The sequence below is a fragment of the Vipera berus genome (assembly GCF_964194415.1).
Source record: "Vipera berus genome assembly, chromosome: 4".
Taxonomy (NCBI): Eukaryota; Metazoa; Chordata; class Lepidosauria; order Squamata; family Viperidae; genus Vipera; species Vipera berus.
Window position 1 is genome coordinate 46,804,610 of NC_138206.1, and position 22,220 is coordinate 46,826,829.

At 34.1% G+C, this 22,220-nt stretch overlaps 1 long non-coding RNA gene across 1 annotated transcript; it reads left to right on the forward strand.

The window, feature by feature from the left end:
* The first annotated feature begins 783 nt into the window (after window positions 1-783).
* On the forward strand, window positions 784-21,767 carry LOC308667114. The gene is made up of 3 exons (XR_014026232.1): window positions 784-899; window positions 19,439-19,516; window positions 21,534-21,767. It is a non-coding gene; the product is annotated as an uncharacterized lncRNA (long non-coding RNA).
* Window positions 21,768-22,220: the final 453 nt, after the last annotated feature.

Below are 22,220 nucleotides of genomic sequence, written 5' to 3' on the forward strand. Positions count from 1 at the left end.
CTCTTTTTTAAGTGGCAGGTAGACTAATTTAACATTTAAATTATTGTTTCAGCTGGAATGGCCTTTGAAACTGTAGTTAGTACCATATTATATAGACCTGAAGAAGATTTCTGGCATCCTTCAGTTTAGTCCAGCTCTTTCCAGCCACTGGTAGGATTTCCCAATATCTGCCATGTCATTCTCTGTTTATGAGAATCAATGATCCCATGCAGGGTCTTGTCTTGCCATGTCACTTCCTCTGCTTGAACTTCCTCCCACGTCTGCTGCTTTCTCAGGCATTCTCTCAGCTGCCAATCTTTGGGTACCATCTTACTGATGTACTTCTGGATGCACTGGGTTTTATCCAGGACAGTGACATTTACCAGATATTACCTGCCTCTTCACATCAGCAGCTTTCATGTCCTGCTTTGGCCAGCTCACTATACTGACAGGATATCTGATGATTGGGAGGGCCTATGTGTTGATGTTGTGGCTCTTGTTCTTCTCATTGAGTTGGCTCTTCAATACCTGTCTTATCCTTTGGTGGTACTTGGATGTTGCTGTCTTTCTTGCCTCCTCATTATGGTTGCCATATGACTACGGAATACTAAGGTACTTATAGCTGGCCACTGGTAATTCCACCCCATCAGTCTTAACTACCTTCCCTCTCTAACTAATATTTGATCACATCTCCCCATCCAGATGATATTCCAATATCCTCACTGTAGAGCTATGTCAGATGGATCACTGAGTCAATGTCTAGTTCACTCTTAATATACAGCTTGATCTCATTTATGTAGAGGAGACAGCTGATGGCTGCTGCACTTTTGAACTTGTATCAAATCCTTGTGCTTACCTGGCTCAGAGGGAGTGAACCTATGCAGAACAGCAGCAGTGCATCACCTTGGTATCATTATCAGGTATGCATCACCACACCTAACGGCCAATTGTGTGTATTTCTCTTTTATATAAATTGATATTGTGTGTGTGTTTATATTGCCTGTGTTTATTGAAATTAAATACATTTTAGTTTCATTTTGTGCCATTGACAATACATGTATCTATAAACTGTTTTACATCAATACAAATGCATATAAGGAAATAGGCAAAAAGACAAAACTGTAATGAAGGGAATGTATCAAGGTAACATGTGACAAACATGACAAACAATTTGTGTTGTTTAAATATATTATAAATTCTAACTAATGAAAAATTCCATTGTTTCTGAGTGTCTGCTTGTGTGTGCATATTTGTGGGTTTGTGTGTGTGCATGTGTATGTACGTGTGCTTGAGAGATTTTTAACTGCCTTTGTATTTTTCTCTTTTCAAGTCCTATCCAGCAAGATAAGAACAGAAGACCTAATTATTACACATAGAAGTATAACTCAATCTAAAACTAATTTACCTTGGAAAAAATTCCACTAAACTCAAGGAACTTATTTCTTGCTCTGACTTCATGTCCTTTGTGAATAACCCTTGATTATTATTTCTGTTTTCAGATAGCAATAAAACAATATTACTTTTTCAACTGCCTAAGGAATAAGTGTCTAAGATGTAAAATGTTTTCTGCAATAGATCTGTTTCAGGTTTAATACTGACAGAGCATAACAATGACATAAAACTATTTTTATTGTATAATGCAATATATAGTGTACAGGTGGACATTACTATAATTATAAAAACAATTAATTGGTTTGAATGTTCTGATTTTGCATTATTTTGAAATATTTCAACAATATTCAAGGACTATAAAGGTAAAGGTAAAGGTTCCCCCGCACATGTGTGCTAGTCGTTTCCGACTCTAGGGGCCGGTGCTCATCTCCATTTCAAAGCCGAAGAGCCAGCGCTTGTCCGAGGACGTCTCCGTGGTCATGTGGCCGGCATGACTAGACGCCAAAGGCGCACGGAACGCTGTTACCTTCCCACCGGAGTGGTCCCTATTTTTCTACTTGCATTTTTACATGCTTTCGAACTGCTAGGTGGGCAGAAGCTGGGATGAGTAACAGGCGCTCACTCTGTTACGCAGCACTCGGGATTCGACCCACCAAACTGCCGACCTTCTGATCGACAAGCTCAGCGTCCTAACCCACTGAGCCACCGCTTCCCTTTCAAGGACTATGGCAATACGTAATTAGTTTGTCTAACCACTTTTTGAAATGGATTCATAAATACAGGCAGAACGTTACTTACAACCATAACTGAGCCCCCAGTATCTGTTGTTAAAACTGTTGTTGACTGACCTTTGCCCCATTTTACAACTTCTTGTTGCAGTTGTGAGATCACTGCACTTGTTAAATTAGTAATAAAGTTGTTAAGTGAATCTGGCTTCCCCATTGACTTTGCTTGCCAGAACATCGCAAAAGGGGATCACATGAGCCTGGTACATGGCAGCCATCATAAATACGAGTCAGTTGCCAAGTGTCTAAATTTTGATCAAGTGATCATAGGGATGCTGCAATGGTTGCAAGTGTGAAAAATGGTCATAAGTCACTTTTTTAAGTGCCATTGCAACTTTGAACAGTCAACTAAATGAATTGCTGTAAATTGAAGACTACCTGTATTAGTCAGAAATTGAAAAAACGTAGTTGGCCTAAATGATTTGATTTCTGTGCCAAATAGTTTCTTTCCTGTATAATTTTCTTCATAATAGTATAGAGTCACCATGGAAAAACCTGTGAAGAGGCATGGTAGTATGCTCCACTTTTTCTTTTTCTGGCCATGTAAGATCAATTCCCTTCATATTTGTGGTTAGAAAGAGTTAATTAACCAACATTTTAAAATGCATTATTGTACTTATTTGACAGGACATGTCATCAAACCATCTCCAAGTATAGTACACTGGACACAGCCTTTTACTTAAATATATGTCTGGCAGATGTCAACTGTCTAAGTTGTGACCAGGTCATTGAGAAGATATGCCACCAAGACATCCACAGAATTGCATTGTTTGTGCTCTCTCAGTGTTAAGAAAATATATGGAACTGCATCTCTACTGCATTGCTATTCATTGTTAATTGCATTTAATATTATTTTAGCATTAATTTTTAACGGAAAAATGTGTTAGCTGCCAGTACATGCCATAGCTGAAGGAAGATTATAAATTCAATTAAATCTTGATTATACATCTAACGTTAATATCATCCCATTCAAGAATTTATCTATCATGTTTCAGGACTAAGCATTTTATATAAGCATAGGGAAAGTACTTCAGGTAGTTGTCATTTAATGATGGTAATTGGGACTAAAATTTCTTTTCCTAAGTGATGAGGTCATAAATGTCACTTGGCAATGGCAATTCTGAATGGTTGATTAAAATTTAAATAATTTAGATGAACAGACAACTCCAGTCCTGGTGTTGCTACCTCTCTGAAGACAAGCTCTAGGTTCAAAAGGATATGTAGACTCAAATCTTTGTTTCTATCCAACAAAATGCTCAATGAAATGTAAGGTTCAGCACTTAAATAAGGGGGGGGACTACATAGAATAGCAGTAGTGTTTATGAAAAAGATCTGGGTATTCTTGTATATGACAGACTACATAGGAACTAGTAGAGTGGTGCAGCTGCCAATACAACCAATGAGGTTTTGAGCTGTATCACCAGAGGTATAATATTTAGACTATGAGATCATGCGAAGTAATAATTCCGCTCTTAAACTGCAATGGATTTATCATATCAGGAATATTGTGTCAGTTTTGGTTGCTATAATACAAGAAAGATGCTATCGTGCTAGAAAGATTGCAGAGAAGAGCAATAGAAATAGTTAGGGGGTTAGAGGCTAATTCCTATGAAAAAGACTTGAATGAACTAGGCATTTTCAGTGTAAACAGAGGAAGAGTAAATGGAGACATGTAGAATTCTTCCAATACTTGTAGAAGTGTTATAGGGAAGAGGGTATAAATTTATTCTCCATGATGCTATAGAGTAGACATTGTTTCCCAAACATAGCAACTTTCATATGTGTAAAGTTTAACAGAATTCTACAAGCAGCCTGGTCACAGAGAATTTTGGCAGCTGAAGTCCACACATCTGGAAGTTGACAAGGTTGGGATTGTATCTAGGACTAATTCAAAGTACTGCTTAGAATCCTGCTTAATTTGGAATCACATTAGTGAAAAATGATGGGCCTATATGCTGTGCTGGGAGCATATTTACTAGACGATGAAAGATAACCTTCTTTCTGGATATTCCTGAATTCTTAAAATCCTTACCCAATCACACCTCCTTCTCTGTATTCAATTTACAACAGTCTTATTTTTACTTCAGGTCAGTTTAACTTGTTGCTTAAGTATGTGTTAAACCTGTAGGTATAGTTACTTCTCTTTCACTGAGGTGCTTATGCTTGAAGAATTTATTTGCTTGAGTTCTCACGGTTCTCATTATTTCTTTACAACTTTTGGGGATTTTTATTTATTTTTCAAATATACTTTTAAGAGATTGAAAAGAATATATTTTACAGATAATAATAGAAAAGGCTGCATGGTTCAAAACCTAGACACATGAAGTATAATATTGTATTAAGACCTAATATAGCAAAGAGGATGCATCTGTTTCCATAACTGGCCAGAAACAAGTTATGCATTATTAATTTATCTGCTTTATATATAAACTGTATGGTCTGTGTTCATTAAAAGTAATCCCAGGGTGAGATTTCCTTCTAAAAGGTGCCTTTTAGAACACTTAAATCCCACAACTAACAATATCCTGGTATAATAAAGTGGATTGAAGATGTTTAAGCCAAACATAAGTAAAGAAGTACGTATATATATGCAGACACTTACTTACACTTCCCTAAGGATTGTTTAAATGTTTATAAAAACAATATAAAATTATTATGCTAGGTGCACAAAAGAATACTGTCTTCTAAATTTAAACCTCTGATATTTTAGCACTCTTACACTCTTCATTATTCTTAGCAGTATAATGTTTTAGGAATTATCTATAAAGATAATAAGACCTAAAAGTTTAGAATTCCAAATCCAAAATCACAGGTAGATATAAATAGCAAGTTTTATCATAATCAAACAAAACAAAAACAAAACAAAAAAACACCCTTACTTAACTTCTATGCAATAAATAGCTAAGTATAATTACGGTATGCATAATAAATACAGACAATACATATCTTGAGATGTCATAATTGCTTACATGCTTACATAGATTTTTTTTACATTTATTTTTTCTGGATTAGAGTTTATTGAACCTAGGAGGTATTCAGTTTCCTATATTTGAAGAGTCATGGAATATGGAAAAATTATACAAATTTCTGTAATAAGAAATAATAATTTAATCTCAGTCTATATCATCTGGTTATAATAAAAATTTGTGTTTAGCTCCTGCCATCTTTATAGTCAAAAAAATCATTGCCTAATCAAATGAGCTAATTTTATGTTTGTTTGTTTCGGACATTTACATGGCCACCCAACTTATATGCATAATTCTGGATAGCTAACAAGTAAACCAGCATAAAAGCAATAAAAATAATTTTAAAAACAACATAAATAGCAACCAAGAACATTTATAGCATCCCATATTCTGTATAACTATGACCATGAAATGAAATGAAATGTGAAAGGAGGTAAGGGATATTTGATGAGTTTCACAACCATCTTAATGAAGTGGTAGTTCAATTTGAAATAAAGACCAAAAGGAATAATCTTTATTTAATCAAAATATATTTAAAAATTAATCCGCTAAACCATTTTTGTGGCTATATTGAAAATTCTCACAGAAGGCTTTAAAAAAGCCACTGCTAGCTCAGTTTATCTCTCAACCTTCTGTGAAATTTTCAAAGCTATTTAATAGAAAGTATAGCAAAATGCAGTTTTAATTAATGAATAGAAGGAGGAAGTAATAATTTACATGACAAGGAAGAACCTAGAAAGAAAAGAAATAGAACTTAGCAATTAGTTTATATACTTTGAAATATACTTTATATTTTAATGTATTTTATACATACATATTTATACATAAAATATATTTTAATGCACCTTATATATTTAAATAAACTAAGTTATTTAACTTAAGGAAAATCTTATGCCATTTTTATCAGCAGCAATCTGAGCATTCCATTCATCCCTTGCTGCTATACTGTAATTGTTCTGACAGGAGTACAAAACATCAAGATACGTTAATTCGTATTAGAAGCTTTCACAAATTATTTGATGAGGTCTCATTTTCTTTCATATGTGTAGGATTTTTAAAAACATGTTTCTTGGATCTCATTAGTATTTGTAAAACTGTTTCTAGGAACACAACTAATATTGTAAGGGTACAAGTAAAAAGAATGTAATTATGGGAAAATCAGAAATGGGGTTTTCTTTTTGGGGACAGAATTTCCCAGTGTCTGCAAAATTGAAAATAACAAATAGTATAGTGTAAACAAGAATAGCCACAACACATCTAATAACAGCATTTTAGCAGAAACCATTTAAGCAGTCATTTTGACTAAAAGCCCTATTTAGTACATAAATACCACCAATTTTCAATTGGCTCTGAAACAATGGCATAAATAGTTTAGGGAAACTGCAGTATATATTCTGGAAAAAAAGCACACAGAATGAACAAATTGCTTTCTGGAATTACTTTACTGTTGTACATCACACTGAAAGATTATAAATTAACCATTTCTTCAATTGTGCCTTACTCTAACTCAGAATTAGGCTTCATGTAAGAAAAGTAGGAGAATATACAAAGAAGAATTACACCCATTCCCAATATTTAGGCCAATGCAGTGAGATTTAAATGAATGCTTTGATTCCTGATATTCTCACATCTCATGTTTCACTTCATATATTACAATAAAAAGGAGATGAGAAGCCAACTTTCTGCATGACCTATAAACATGGGATTAAAAGTTCATTCCTGCTGCAGTAATCATAGAATCATAGGCTTGAAGGGAACTTGGAGATCTTCTAGTCCAACCCTCTGCACATGTTAGAAGTCCTTACATCACCTGGACACGTAGTTGTCCATTTTTTTCTTGAAAATTTCCAGTGATGGAATAACCACAACACTGGGAAGCAAGATTAATTATTAATTATTTTGTCAGAAAATTCCTTCTTAATTCCAGGTTGAATCTCCCTCTGACAAATTTCCACTCCTTGCTCTCTACAATGGCCTCAGGTGCTATGCATAATAAATTGATCCCCTCTTCCCTGTGACAGCCCTTCAAGTATTGGAAGAGGGCTATCACATCACCCCTAAACCTTTTGTTCATTCAGTTAAACATACCGATTTCCCTTACCAATTTATCATACGATTTAGCCTCCAGATTGAAAATGAAATTGAGACTGAAACAGCCAAACGATGACTGATATTCCCAAATGTTTTTAAGAAAAGGAGATACAGTGGCTCAGTGGTGAAGATGCTGAGTCTTAGACCATTATAAGTCTACAGCTCAGCAGTTTGATACTCAAGTGCCGTGAGACTGAGTGAGCTACCATCACTTGTTCAGCTCCTGCCAACCTACCAGTTTGAAAACATGCAAATGCTAGTAGATGAATAGGTATCACGTATAAGCATGCAGGAAAGTAAGGCATTCCATGTTTCTCTGTATGCTTTATGCTGCAATATGATCTCATGCCAGCCACACGACTGCAGAAATATCACCAGACAACACTGACTCTTTGACTTTAAAAATGGAGATGAACACCATCACCTAGTCAATCATTAGCAGGGTAAAACCTGGGGGACACCTTTATCTTATTTTATCTTATTCCCAAATGTGGTGATACAAAATGATAAAACTTTAGCTTTTGTACCAGAATTGGGACATTGCGCACAAATACACAAGAGATGGATTTTGTACTGTGTTGTTGCCATCTGTCACTTGTCCCACCTTGCACATACTGTGGGTATCTATGGATTAATATAGCTAACAAATGCTGTATTATAAGAGAAGATTTTCCTTCTCTTTAAATTGAATGATTATAAGAATAAAGGTAACCCTCCCTTCTCTAAATGGAAGTATAAAATATACCATTTAGGGAAGGGGTAGGCTACCTCGGCTCTTTTATGACTCATGGACTTCAACTCCCAGAATTCAATTCTGGGAGTTGAAGTCCATGAGTCATAAAAGAGCTGAGGTTGCCTACCCCTGATTTAGGGTGAAAGTGGTATCATTACAACTTCAGATACATCTAATCACATGAATCCATTTTATTCCAACATCCAGAAGAGACATGGAGCTGCTCTACCTGCCTATGTGAGAACTTGATTCTTCTTGATCACAGTATTTTGTCTAGATGATTGTAGGCTTTGTCTTGTTTCAAATTTCAATTACTGACTCACTCATACTTGCTATGGTATCTCTTCATTTCCTCAAGATCAAGAAATAACAATAGTCCAGCATGTGAACCAAAACACAGTCTCAGACACACTTATCTGAAAGATCTGTTTTTTAATTGGAACATGAAAAAAAATAGTCAAACTTGGTCCAAAATTCAGAGTCAAGACAAGGTTGTTAGCCAGTCCAAAGGTTAGTCCCAAGGTTTCTTACACAGAGATGTCATACAAGAGCTGGAATTTCCAGCAAAAAGAACATGAGTCAGAGCTACTTCTTAAATAGACTGCTGCTATCCAAAGATCTACTCCCTTGCTTGGTCTCATAGATTGTCTCTGCCTTTTTCTGTTCTTTATTTGTTGGGTGTGTGGGGTGGTAGTGGCTGGGAGGCCTAATGCTATCATCATCTAACTTTTCCAGCTGCTCAAGTTGGTGCCAGTATTTGATTCACCTCATGTAATCCCTGCCTTTGTCTCTCCTGAGGCTGACATTCCACAAGATTCTGTCAGTATAGCTTTACAATAAAGTAGAATTAGCTCATCTGGTTGTGATCCTCGCTGGTTTACCCTGTGATGCCAATATCAGTCTTGAAAGCAGGAAAGTCTCCCCCATCTCCTTTACAGTTTTTACTATCTAGCTGTGGGCTATGCTCTGACCATTCCCTTGGCAGTATCTCTTTGCCCAGTCCCCAAGATCTTTGCCGCATAACATGACAACAGCCTTACATTATTTTTTAAAATTTTGAAAGAAAGGTTTTTACACATCTCTAACATTTTATTTTCACAAACCAGGTGTCCTAATGTAAATAGAGGTATTTGAAAGCAAATGCAGATTATCCTCTGAACTGGTCTGTATAAAAAAATAAACTTTCTCTGCAGGTACTTTCAGCACTCTGCAAACCTAAGAAAAATGTTCAAATTACTACTCGGTAAAAGTTCAATGTGTGTGTTATCCCTGCTATCTCCTTCTAAGATAATGGGTGTAATTTTGATATACAGTACATTATTTGACAAGGGGTGTTTGGAGATCAATTCACAATATGGTTTTTAATGCTTTTCTAATGCACACTTAAGATAACTATTCAAAATAGAAAATAGGAGATTGTATTTGACCAGCAGAAGGCAGCATTTGAAGTTGAATTACATACAAATGATGAAGTTGATGAATATGCCAAAACGTATAACCTTTGATTGAAATTTGAAACAGAAGAATAAATGAAAGACTGTATGACAAATTGGGCTAAGGATCTTGTATACAATATACTGATGAAATAGTGAAATTTTTAAAAAACACTTTAAATTTAATAATTTAAAATTTTTATAAAATGATGTACCTTTGGTACAGGACTCCAGGAAAAATGTTAGAATAGTACTTCAAATAGGTTGGAAATGTGGACAACATCAAGGTTTATTTTTATCATCCCGATGACCTTATAACCAGAAAATTCGGATTCAGATACATATAGTGATACAAACCAGAACTTTTCCCGCTGGGATTGATGAAGAGAAAAGAGTCATGGAAGATTCTGCTTATATATGATTGGTGTGTGAGAAGACTATGTACTAAAAATGGAAAGATTCTGAAATGCCCATAGTGCAAAGATGTGAAATTAACTTGTTTGTTTAGAGAAAGATCACTAACTATGTTATATCGGGACTGGAAACCCCTCATGGATTTTCGATGAAAAAAGAGGGGGGGAAATGAACTTATCTGTGAGTTTAAAGATTAGTAAAGATAACTTATGAAAATAAAGAAATTATAATGTAATCTTAAAGAAAGAGAAGATAAAAGATAAATGCATTTATAGCTGCTGTCAAAAAGATTAGTAGCTATATTTTTTCTTTTGTTTTTCACTTCTATTATTTTGTGATTCTTTCTCACTTATTCGCTGTTCTTCTTCTTTGTTTCTTTTCTAATATTTGCATTGTTTTTACCATGTCAAAAATTTCATTAAGAAAAATGTTATATATTTAAAATGTGGTCCTCAGTAGTGTAACATAAAATATGTTCAGAACACATATTGTCTAGTAGAAGAGGACACAGAAAAAGAATTGTTGTTTTACAAGATTCATGGACTTTTAAACATAAAAAAAATAGGTAGAAGGTCGTATGCAATTTCCCCAAGGTTATAGTAACTCAAATAAAAAGACCCACATCCCTGTGGGAAACTTGAAAAAAAGCAGCAGGGCAATGCATAAACTGTTATTAGGATAATATTCAGAATATTTCTTCATCTTTGCATGCTGTGCCCTTGCTCTGCCTAGCAAAAATGAATAGCTGTCATCTATACAATTTTCTAAGTATCAAATGGTGCAATTACACTTTGACAGACATCCATGACCCTTTTAATTGTTTTCACCCTATTAGATGAACCTAATAAAGTAATAATAATACATATTTGTTGGACAAGATATGAAAGGGCAGAACAGCAGTATTCCAACTGAAGATGAGAATATAGGCATGCTTTTTAATAAATCTTTTAAAGGCAGTGGTGGGATTCAAATATGTGAACAACTGGTTCTCTGTTTGGATGCCGCTTCTGGAAGTCTGTTCTGGGCCTGGGCAACAAAAAATTAGCAACCGTTTCTGCCGAATTGGTGCAAACTGGCTGAATCCCACCACTGTTTAAAGGGCAGAATTTGAACCAAGCAAGGTAAGCTTAATTCTAATACTGGTTATCTATGGTTTTTAAAAACAACTTATTAAGTTTTTGAATGAAATTGTACTTAGATTAAAGGATTCTAAACAGTAGAAAAGCTAAAATATATTTTAAAGCTGAGCACACCAATATTTGTTCTGACTAATAATAGATGAATAGTATTGTAGAGAAATATACTGATATATTAAGATATATTCTTTTCCCTATAATTTATTCTCCTTCTAGGAATAAATTTCTTAAATACTTCTAAGTTAATAATTTCTAGTTAAAAACACAGACTCTTTACTTTGCACAACTTCTCCTAATATTCTAACTGCATATATGTTGCTGATAATAATGCTGATTACACTATTCAAACATGGTTTGTATTCATGTGACTGTACATGTAAGAAATTAAAACACTCATTCAGGCAGACAGGAATTGACTTTGAAAGCCAAATTACTCCCTTGGAGGCTGTTACAATCTGTTCTGTAAATACCTATTTATGGACTTTTTAATTGAAGGATTATATTCGCATATACACTGGAGTACATTTTGAATATAAGATTTATTTACTCTTAAAATAGTATGGTTGTTCAAGGTTAATATTATTTTACATGAAAAAAGTGTTTCACAGTTCAAATTGTTAACAGAATACACGCCTTAGTCAAGTATTTTTATATGCTTAGAATTTAGAAATGCCCTTCAATTTTGAATAAAATAAAATAAATAAATAAATAAAATAAAATAAAATATGGTGATTTATATATGTATTATTGAAATGATTATACTTTTATTACCTATGATATCATAGATGATGTAGTCAATTCAGAGCTAACAATGGCCAGAGTGACAGATATGCCTACTAAAATCAATCTAGTTGCCAAAATGTTTATTCCAGTGAACAGCTTGATAATTGTTAGAAGAAAGTTCTGGTTCAAGTCCAAAGCGAGTTTTCCTAAAAACACTCTGGATAAATTGCTTGGAGCAGAAACCAAGTTTATTCAACAGTCTTTAGCAAATGAAGGTAGTTACAAGATTACAGTTTTAAGAGTGGATACCTTTATAGAAAAGTCTCCCCCCACATTGTCCCCAGAAAGTGTGTAAACTCAAGTCTACCTTTTGGGAGTTATTCTCACAGGGTCCCATAGAGAGGAAGATATGAATTGACTCCCTGGGGTCAATATTTATCTATTAGAAGTTACTAGTGCAGGAGCAGGCAACCTTGGCTCTTTTATGACTCGTGGCCTTCAACTCCCAGAATTCCTGAGCAAGCCATGTTGGCTCAGGAATTCTGGGAGTTGAAGTCCACGAGTCATAAAAGAGCCAAGGTTGCCTACCCCTGTACTAGTGGCAACTTTGAGGAGGGGACATGGCTGGCTCAGGAATTCTGGGAGTTGAAGTCCACGAGTCATAAAAGAGCCAAGGTTGCCTACCCCTGTACTAGTGGCAACTTTGAGGAGGGGAGTGTTATGTCAGGAAAATGTGGGTAATTTTTGTGCAAAGAAATGAGGAACTTGTAATATCTAGAGGAGATTCTCTTGTTTAGATAATTTGCTGATATTTGCCAATTTCTCCTGGGTAAATAAGTGCTTTGTTAGCATTAGCTTGGGTGTTAAAAGGCTTAAGCAGTCTTTTGTTTTACTGACTGGAGTTCATTGAAAATAAGGGGCATATTAAGATGGCATGTGTATGGTGGTGGGGAGATTTGTCATCCTGCAATATTCTCATATAATCAATCCTTATAAAACATATTTACCGAAACATCTGGCTCCTTTAAAATCAAGAATTCTTAGGCCAGATCCTGATGTTTATATGCTTATATCATTTGTATAATTGAATCCATCAGTATAGAGTGACATATATGGATTAGTTTATTTCTACTCTATATCTGCTTTATTTTTATTATTTAGTAATCCCATTCTGATCCACTTCAAAATGAATCTACATTTAGAATATGATGAAAGTTATAGTAAAATAATGCTAAGCATTATTATATTGATTGCAAGAAGAAACAATTTCTGAAACAGGAAATAAAAGCTAGAGTAAAACTTAATAATTATGAATCAGTGTAGTCAAAGTAGGGCAAATTTTACAAATAGCTAACCAAAACTTAGCTACATTCAGAGAAAAAAATTGCATCAAAGAGAAAGCTGCAAATAACCTTTTAAAAAGATTCTGAATGAAAAAGACCATGCAAAAATGATTAGAGAAATGTTTAGATGATATTTTGCCTGTCTGGTCAGAAAATAAATATCTGTGTAAGGCTTCAGTGCTTATTTACATTATGAATTTTTTGTTTTAAAATGGAGAGCTTAAAAAAACCCTTTCATTCCTTAACACTAACAGAATATTTAAATTGAACTTTCTTCAATGACAAATTTGCAATTCAACCAATGACCTAGTTATAAACATTAAATGATATATTTGCTTAACTTTGCTGTAATAATAACTTGCTTTCTCTGAAACCATGACACTGAAAAATATAAATATAAATATCTACATTGGCCATCAAGTTAATTACATATCAGATTAAATTAAAATATACATATGCTATTAGGTATGTCACCCAGTTAAGATGAATTCATATGGCACTGAACTTCATGCTGCCATTTCCTTTGAGCAGCAATTATACTGTAATGGTATATGTTAAAATGTGTAAAGATAATATTTTAAAAAGCATATGGCAAATAACAACAATTTTCAGTCTTCTTATTCACTACTCCATTAGTGCCTGTGTTACAGTTTAATCAGATCTACAATTCACGATCTTGAGTTATCTCCTTAGTTCTAGGTTGCTTCTCTCTTTCATTAGTTTCCATCCGTTGCTTCTTGTTCTGCCTTCAGGTGCTTTGGAGAATAGCTTGACTCCCTCTTCTTTGTGGCAGTCCCTGAGATATTGGAACACTGCTATCATGTCTCCCCTTGTCCTTCTCTTCATTAAACTAGACATACCCAATTCCAGCAACCATTCCTTGTATGTTTTAGTCTCCAGTCCCCTAATCATCTTTGTTGCTCTTCTCTGTACTCTTTCTAGAGTCTCAACATCTTTTTTACATCGTAGTGACCAAAACTGGATGCAGTATTTCAAGTGTGGCCTTACCAAGGCATTGTAAAGTGGTATTAACACTTCACGTGATCTTGATTCTATCCCTCTGATAATGCAGCCTAACACTGTGTTGGCTTTTTTGACAGCTGCAGCACACTGCTGGCTCATGTTTAAGTGATTATCCACTAGGACTCAGATCCGTCTCACTACTATTGAGTTACTACTATTGAGCAAGGTACCTCCAGTACTATACCTGTGCATTTGGTTTTTCTTACCTAAATGTAGAAACTTACTTAAATGCATCTTACTTAAGCTGGTACCCACTATCAATTCAAGTTGGAGGTACAGTTCCTAAAGAGCTTTTTTTAAAATAGAGCTACTGTTTGGAGGTAGAATAGAATAGAATAGAATAGAATAGAATAGAATAGAATAGAATAGAATAGAATAGAATAGAATAGAATAGAATAGAATAGAATAGAATAGAATAGAATAGAATAGAATAGAATTGGAAGGGATCATGGAGTTTTTCTAGTCCAGCTCCCTGCTCAAGCAGGAGAACCTATACCATTTCAGACAACTGACTGTCTAGTCTCTTCTTAAAAATCTCCAGTGATGGAGTGCCCATGATTTGTGAAGGCAAGCTGTTCCATTGTTCAATTGTCCTCACTGTTAGGAAGTTTCTCCTTAATTCCATTTCTCTTTTGGATCAGTTTCCAACCATTGTTTCTTGTCCTGCACACTGGTGCTTTGGAGAATAATTTGACCCCCTCTTCTTTGTGGCAGCCACTCAAATACTGGAATACTGCTACCATGTCACCCCTTTCTTCTTTTCTTTAGACTAGCCAAACCCAGGTCCTGCAGCCATTCTTCATATGTTTTAGTCTCCAGGGCTTTGACCATCTTAGTTGCTCTTCTCTGAATTTTTCCAAAATCTCAACATCTTTTTTGTAGTATGATGACCAAAACTGGTTGCACTATTTTAGTCCAGTTTGCATTAGAAAAGGAATTTGGGAAGTCTTCTTGGATTTCTCACCAGCTTCTACTGCTTCTAGACAGGGAACTATTTGCACAGTATCTATCACCAATTGGGCGCTTGCGACATTACTGCCTCAGGATGTCTTGTGCTCAGCCTAGAATGGCTTCCAGTAGAAGCTCCTGCAATAATCTTGAATGATTAGACTGTATGGCATAGTAGGAAGAGGAGTTAAAACTTGCATGCAGCTCACTAAAGTGAAGAGGATGATATAGTCATGGCACATTGACTATGATTTTGTTCCAGTTCTTTCCTCAGTGCCTCTTAATCTCTGCCCATTCCCTACAAGTCTTTCTCATTCTCAGTAACGGTATAGCGCAATACTGGAAGAACAAACTTTTGTTTTCCTAAAAGTCATGCATATAAAACACAATATATTGACAGACCAAAGTTAAGATCTAACTTTTTAAAAATTAAGATTTGGCTCAGTAGTCAAACTGTAATGAAGGAACAATATCATCACCACATTAAATGTTACATCAACTTTTCCCCTCAGGGAATATAATTTAAGCAAAACCCTTATATTTACATGTCCTTGTTAAATGAACTAGCAATCCATTTAAATCTGAAATAAGATGAACTATTAGGATATCAATAGAGCTATACTTTAAATAGGGGAGCTTAGGGTTTGAGTTATATCATGCTCTTTTGAAGTATACCAATCTCCAGGAGAGCGATAGTCACATTCAAACAGAAAAAAAGTTTATCATAACTACATGTCTGATCTCTCTTATGGGCCAAACAAAATAATAGAGTTACAGTTGTGAAATGGAAGTGTGCCTGCAACAGGGAGCCAATAGGAGCTAGCAGATTGTGAGTCTGAAGATATCATTCCAGGTTGTTTAATGATCCATTATAGATTGCCTGAAAGGGAGACTTGTTTTGGACGAAGAAAAATACACAGCAAAGAAATTGCCAATGTTCCTTTTAAGAATCTTCCTCTTATTTGATAAAGGGAAAACTGTTTGAACAGGAAATTGTGGCAGAAAAAGAAAAAGAAAGAGTGGTAGCAATGGGAAATGAATAAACCTGCGTATCTCTTAGTGCGTCATTGTCATATACCAAAATCATTGTGATTTCCAATTAAAGTAAGAAGAAAATGTTTAGGAAGTTAGTTGTGAAAAATAATGTAATATAACAATCACACAAAAAGAACAGAAGGTGAGAAAGAAGGAAAATGAAAATACATTCATAATTGTTTCAAGAAATTACCTTAGTAGTCTTATTTTTAAAATAAAGACTCTCTTGGCAAAAGAATATATTTAAGATTACTAACTATTGTTTTAGTCAGAGAATGTCTTAAAATGCAGGAAAGGTGACTAACAAAAATGTATTTCATGGACAGTATCATACATAATTCTGAATCCTTTCCATATTTTATATTTTATTCCTTTAAAAATAAAGTATTATAACTCTTTTTATTTCTTCTGCAACATGTGTATTATCAGTGTTTTTTAACTTGTTTTGTTCAAAAATAAAGGTACATAACTCACTAGCAACAGCATGCGTATAGAAAAACTAATTTATGTGCTTTAAAACAAACAAGGGCTGCCTTTGTTGTACTGGGTTCAAAAGTGGATAAAAGGAAGGGGTGTGCACTCTTCTCAGGTGCTATTTGTCATTGTCTAGCCTTCCAAAGGACAAAGTCAATACTGTTACTATAGATTTTTCTTCCTCACTAAATACTGTAAAATGTCCTATGGTAGAAAAGTTGTTGGTTAAAAGAAATATAGCTTGGTATATTGGTACCATAACTCTATTAACCTACTTGAAAAATGGTCAGATAGAAGCAAAGGAGAGCCATTTGCACAGTGCAATTGTGTGAAGGTTATGGAAAGAAAGATAGCAACCTGATGCCCATAATTCATAGAAAGAATAACTGTTGCTGAGGCACAGCCAGTCCTTTAATGACAGTTGCTTAAAGTATAAATGAGTGGCCAAACAGAATAAAACTATTTTCCTTTGAAGCATCCTGAAAATCAACAGAAGCTTTTGTAACCAAAATGGCTATGTAGTGCGCTCATGAATAGTAGCCATATAAAATGAGTCAAACTGAGATACTAACTAGGTTTCTATATAGTATTTGAGACAGCATGCTGTACCTTCTATGTTCAAAAGAGAACTGTTGAAAGCTGGAATAAAAGTAAAATAATAGCTATATTTATTTTCATACTCTTTCAAGCTGGGAGTTGGATGGCATATAAATGAATAAAAGTATTATTAATAAATTTATATATTTAAGAGTGTAAATATAAACAAATAATTAAAATAATTTTATGAATACTTTGATTTCTTAAAGCCTTCTATTCTCTTCACAGTGTATGAAATTGTGATGCAGTTGCTCCCTAATTATGACATCAGATGCAGCTGTAATATATGCATGACAACGGGCACCATGTTACTAAGTGGCTGTGAGCCACTTGACTGTTAAAATACATCAAAGAACTTCCTACAATTTCACCAACAAATCAGATCTTTATGAGCCATAACTTGTGCTTTGTAACTTCTTTTTTGACAAAGGAATATGAAAATATTGAAATTGTATTTAATACTGGGTTATTATTGTATAGTTTATTTTACATCTTTCCTGTTGACCTAGGAAACTACTCAGATCTTGAAACCTTTTGGAAAAAAACAACTATATCTGGCATAGAATATCTAAGTAAATACGGAAGAGGATGGGATGAGGAGGCAAGATAAACATTTGCAGATCTATAGAGAGGGAACTGTAGGTGAAAGACCAAAAAGAAAATTTCTGAGAAGAGTAAAAGATTAAAGAAATTCTGATGTGTGTGTATAAGTCAAGCACAAGAACCAGAAATGACTATGAAAAAACCAAAAAAACATCGTTATTGTGACTGAGATGGCATTCTCTCCAGTTCAATTTACAGAAAAATTGAATTCATACCTCATGATATGACAAGATTTTATGGGTACTTAAGGTATCGAATCTTGCAGAAATGTCTAAGATTTCTGCTTATTTGAAGGATCATTCGCAAGAAAGATATATTTCAGTTTGGAGGAGATGGAAAGATTATATTCAGAATAAATATGGGACTAAAAAGTTCCATTTAGCTTATGAGTAGATTTTAGATTTTTATTAACTTTAGTATTAGTATTGATTATATTTTTGTTTAAGTTATTATTATTATGTTTTTAATAATTTGAATGTATTAATGTTAAAGGGGAGTTAAAGCACATTATGAATTTGGTTAATTTTATAATGGATAATTTTAGTTAGAATATGATTATTATATTTATGACCCTGTATTCAGCTCTGGGAAGTGGGGGGAGGGGGGGTTGGGGTGGGTGGTTTTTGGGGATGTTTTGTAAAAAATTTTTTTGTAAAACTCTTTAATAATAAAAAAAGATTTTAAAATATTTTTAAACAAGATAGAGTATAAATCATGGTTTATAATTCTAACAATTAGGATTCAATATGATATACTAAACCATGTTACAATTGATATATGGGATATGGGGATTCTGAGCAGTAAGAAAAGAATTTGCATTAGAAAAAAATCCTTGGCATCTGATGAAGAAAATGTAGTCACAACAATTTTTTGATCCACTGGCACATTGTTGTTTATTTTTATTGTCCTTATTAGAACATGGCTTTTCCAGCCTAAAGTACCAAAGTCCAATCTCATTTTTATTCCCAACATTGGCCTTTGGGTAAGAGAAAGTTCACAGGTTTTCTCAAAAAATCAAAATGGTTACTCTTAAAGTATCCCCCTCAGTCTAGAATAGGGATGTCAAACTGCCAGCCGGTGGGCCAGGTGCACCATAGTGAAACCACATTGCTGGGAATGGGAAAAAAGTCACGATACATCACGACACGTCATGTGACGTTGCAAGTTTGACACCCCAGATCTAGAAAAAGAAAGGAAATAATTGGTAATGAGAAAAATCCTGGAGGACCAATATATTGTTTTTTAGGGGGGGAAAATCTGCTATTACATGTTTTGGGAAATTATTACTATACTTTCTTTTTTTTCTTTTTAAAATTCTTGTGATGCAGACCTAAAAACTTTTTTTAGGAATGGAAAAATAGTTTACACTGGGTGAAGTTTCATACAGATTGACAGGAGATTACTTAGTGGTGAGATAATATATAAATCAAATGTGGGAAAGGAGCTTTGTATTTCAGGTTCTCAAAGTCTTACATCCTGGTTTGAAGGGCATATATCCAATTCCAATTGATTTACAAATAGTGTTGAAATCTTACTGAAAGAAAGCTCACATTTCTATATAGTTTGATTTAACACTTATCCTTCTTTGATCATGATCACTGTTAATGAGTATTAAGCTTTTGATTATCAAGTTCTATTATGGCTTTAACTGTGGCTCTGAGAAAGCTTACTTGATATTTATGAAAATGTTGGCCTGTATGTTTGGAAAGACAGTTGGCAATGATACAACTGTCAAATTTTATCTACTTTTTCGTTCCCTGTAGATTCATGACTTTGTCCTACTACTGTGTATTTTGATCAAGAAAGGGAACAGAAAAGATTCACATATGTGATAAATTTAGGTGAGTCTTCAATGTCTCTCACATCTTTAAGCTATATTTTTATATAAAATATTTTAAATGGAAGAAATTATATTCCTTATTCCTCTAAAAGTCTAGTCTTCACATTTCTGCTTTTTAAAATGATTGTATGCATTATTAATGGGTACTAAATGTATTTATTATAATTAAAGTAATGTTGATAACTTTAACATTTAAAATATATATTAGCTTGAGTATTAAACGTTCTGAGGTACAAGTCTCTGATATCCCATTTGAAGTGATAGAACTGCTTCAAATGATGAATTAATCTGACAGCACCTATAAACAATCTTTGATTCATATACACTGAAACTTGTTATAAGTAAGGAATGATTAGACAGAACACATTTAGCACTGTCCAGCTACTAACATTTATTACAGAAATTCTACTGCAGATGAAACAGTGGCAGATAACATGTCATAAATCAGAACAGACCACCAAAACAAATTGTGCCTCATAAACTACTTTAATATGTCACAAAGCTTCCAAATATAGATAACAGTTCCATTTGTTAAGAAGCTTGAGGCACTTTTTCACTGACAAGTGCAAGACACTTGGTATTTCCATTTACATGTAATATCTCAATGATTCTAAGAACTTATTCAAGCAAAATTAGATTGCTGTGATTGCAAACTTTTGATGCATTTCAGAATGACCACGTTCAGTATGCATCATCCTACACATAGACTTTACTAAGACAGTAATATGAAATAAATATAAAATATTGGTTATGTTCTTTGTTTTTCTTAATGTTTTAGCACCTTCTGAAGTTTTAAGCATGCTTCAGAAGACTTTTAGAGAGCAAACAGTTCAATACTATCAGTAAAAACAAACAAACATGGGTTTGTTTGGGCAATTCTAGAATATAGAATTATATTATCCTATATATATCACAAGATAGCAGTGTACTGTAATACAAAGTTTAATTAATTGTTCAAAAATTGAACTACAACGTTATAATTATAAAACTATAATGTTCATATTGTAGAAAACTGAAAGATTAAGGGAGAAAATCTCAAATTTTCAAAATTTGAGATTTCAGGGTTATGATATATTTATTATACCAGGTTATTTTCTTTTCTTTTAGATTACTTTATCTTTATAGTATCTTTATGCTATTTTTTCTAGGTATTTTTCTCCTTTCTTTCCATTGTTCTTTCTTTTTTAAAGCTACTTTAAATTCTCAAAGGAAAACTTCTAGTCTGGATTTTTGTTTTAGAAAGTGTTCTCACCTGGCATTCTAACACTTCAGAAATATTTAAAAGGTGAGGACATTACTGTTTTGAGCTGACACTAGAGGTGATAGTTTGACAATTGTTGAATACAATTTTTCATATATTCTTTTCATACATTTTGTCTTTTCATAGATTTTTGAAAATCAGCTGGCTAGCAAAATGTGGTAGTGGGAAATAGATTGTTAGTTTTAGAGGAAGTTGGCTGCTGATCCTATCTAGATTCAATCTAGAGAAGGTTACTGAAAGACCAGAAAATGATGAAGAGCACCTCTAATGCAGATGGCATGGCATGTTGGGAGAGAGAGAGAGAGAGAGAGAGAGAGAGAGAGAGAGAGAGAGAGAGAGAGAGAGGGAGGGAGGGAGGGAGGGAGGGAGGGAGGGAGACTATAGCTCAGGACTATACGATTTCATGGATTGTGTAATGTATTGGCCATTTTTCTGTGTGTAATCATTTGCTTAATGTCTAATCACTTGTTTAATGTCTGACCTACTTTTGTCTGTGTTATGTAATGGTTGCTGGACTGAACCAGACTTGCTACTATCTCCAGGCTGATAATGAGGTTTGAGGTGGGAAACTGCTACTTTAAACCTAGTGGTTGCCGCCTAGAGGCCAACCGTATAAATAGCTGCGTAGCAGCTATTAGCTTGCTTCTGTTCTGAGTTAAATAAACGTGTTTGCTGTTTCAATATCTCGTCTTGCTTAATGCCTAAAGAACCGAAGATCTAACACACTGTATTAAATTTTTCTAACATTATTTTGTAGATGCTGAAGATGCCGCCAAGCAAAATTAAGTGCTGAGCAGAGAGAGTCATCCAGGTGGGCCAGATTTCCACTTGTGACAAGCAATTCATTTGTCATAAACATGGCAGAAGTTGAGCAAAATAGTCATATGTATTGGCTTTTGCTAATTTTGCAAACATAAACATTTTAAAAAAACTATTTCTAAACCATAGAAAAGCAGTTTGAAAATGTACATTAAGGAAGAATAATGTGAAGTTTAACAAAGACTTGCTTGTCTGATACAACACATTGCTTCAGTAACAGAATGAAATATGTCATGACACAGTAAGGTTTGATTCCTCCCTTAGGTTTCATTTTGATGCAATAGAGTTGGAAGTCCTTTCCCTTACTGCTTGACTGTTGACATAGTAAATACAATAAAGATTAACCACACTGTGTTCAGCATGTTTCTGAAACCAGTTTTCTCATTTTAATTTTCTCCCTTTTGCTAAGAGAGTTGTTGGTTGCTTTGAAATAAAAAAATTAGACAAGACAGCTACATAGAATGTTTGGTGAGATCTGAGGCTAAAATCCCACATCAGTCTTGGCAGCTGTGATAATGATGTATAATTTAATTGAAGCTATACTGGTGATCTTTAGTAGTACTTCAAACCTTTTCCTTTGTTTATGCATTATTCAAACTAATGGCAAGCCTGAAATAGAAAAAGC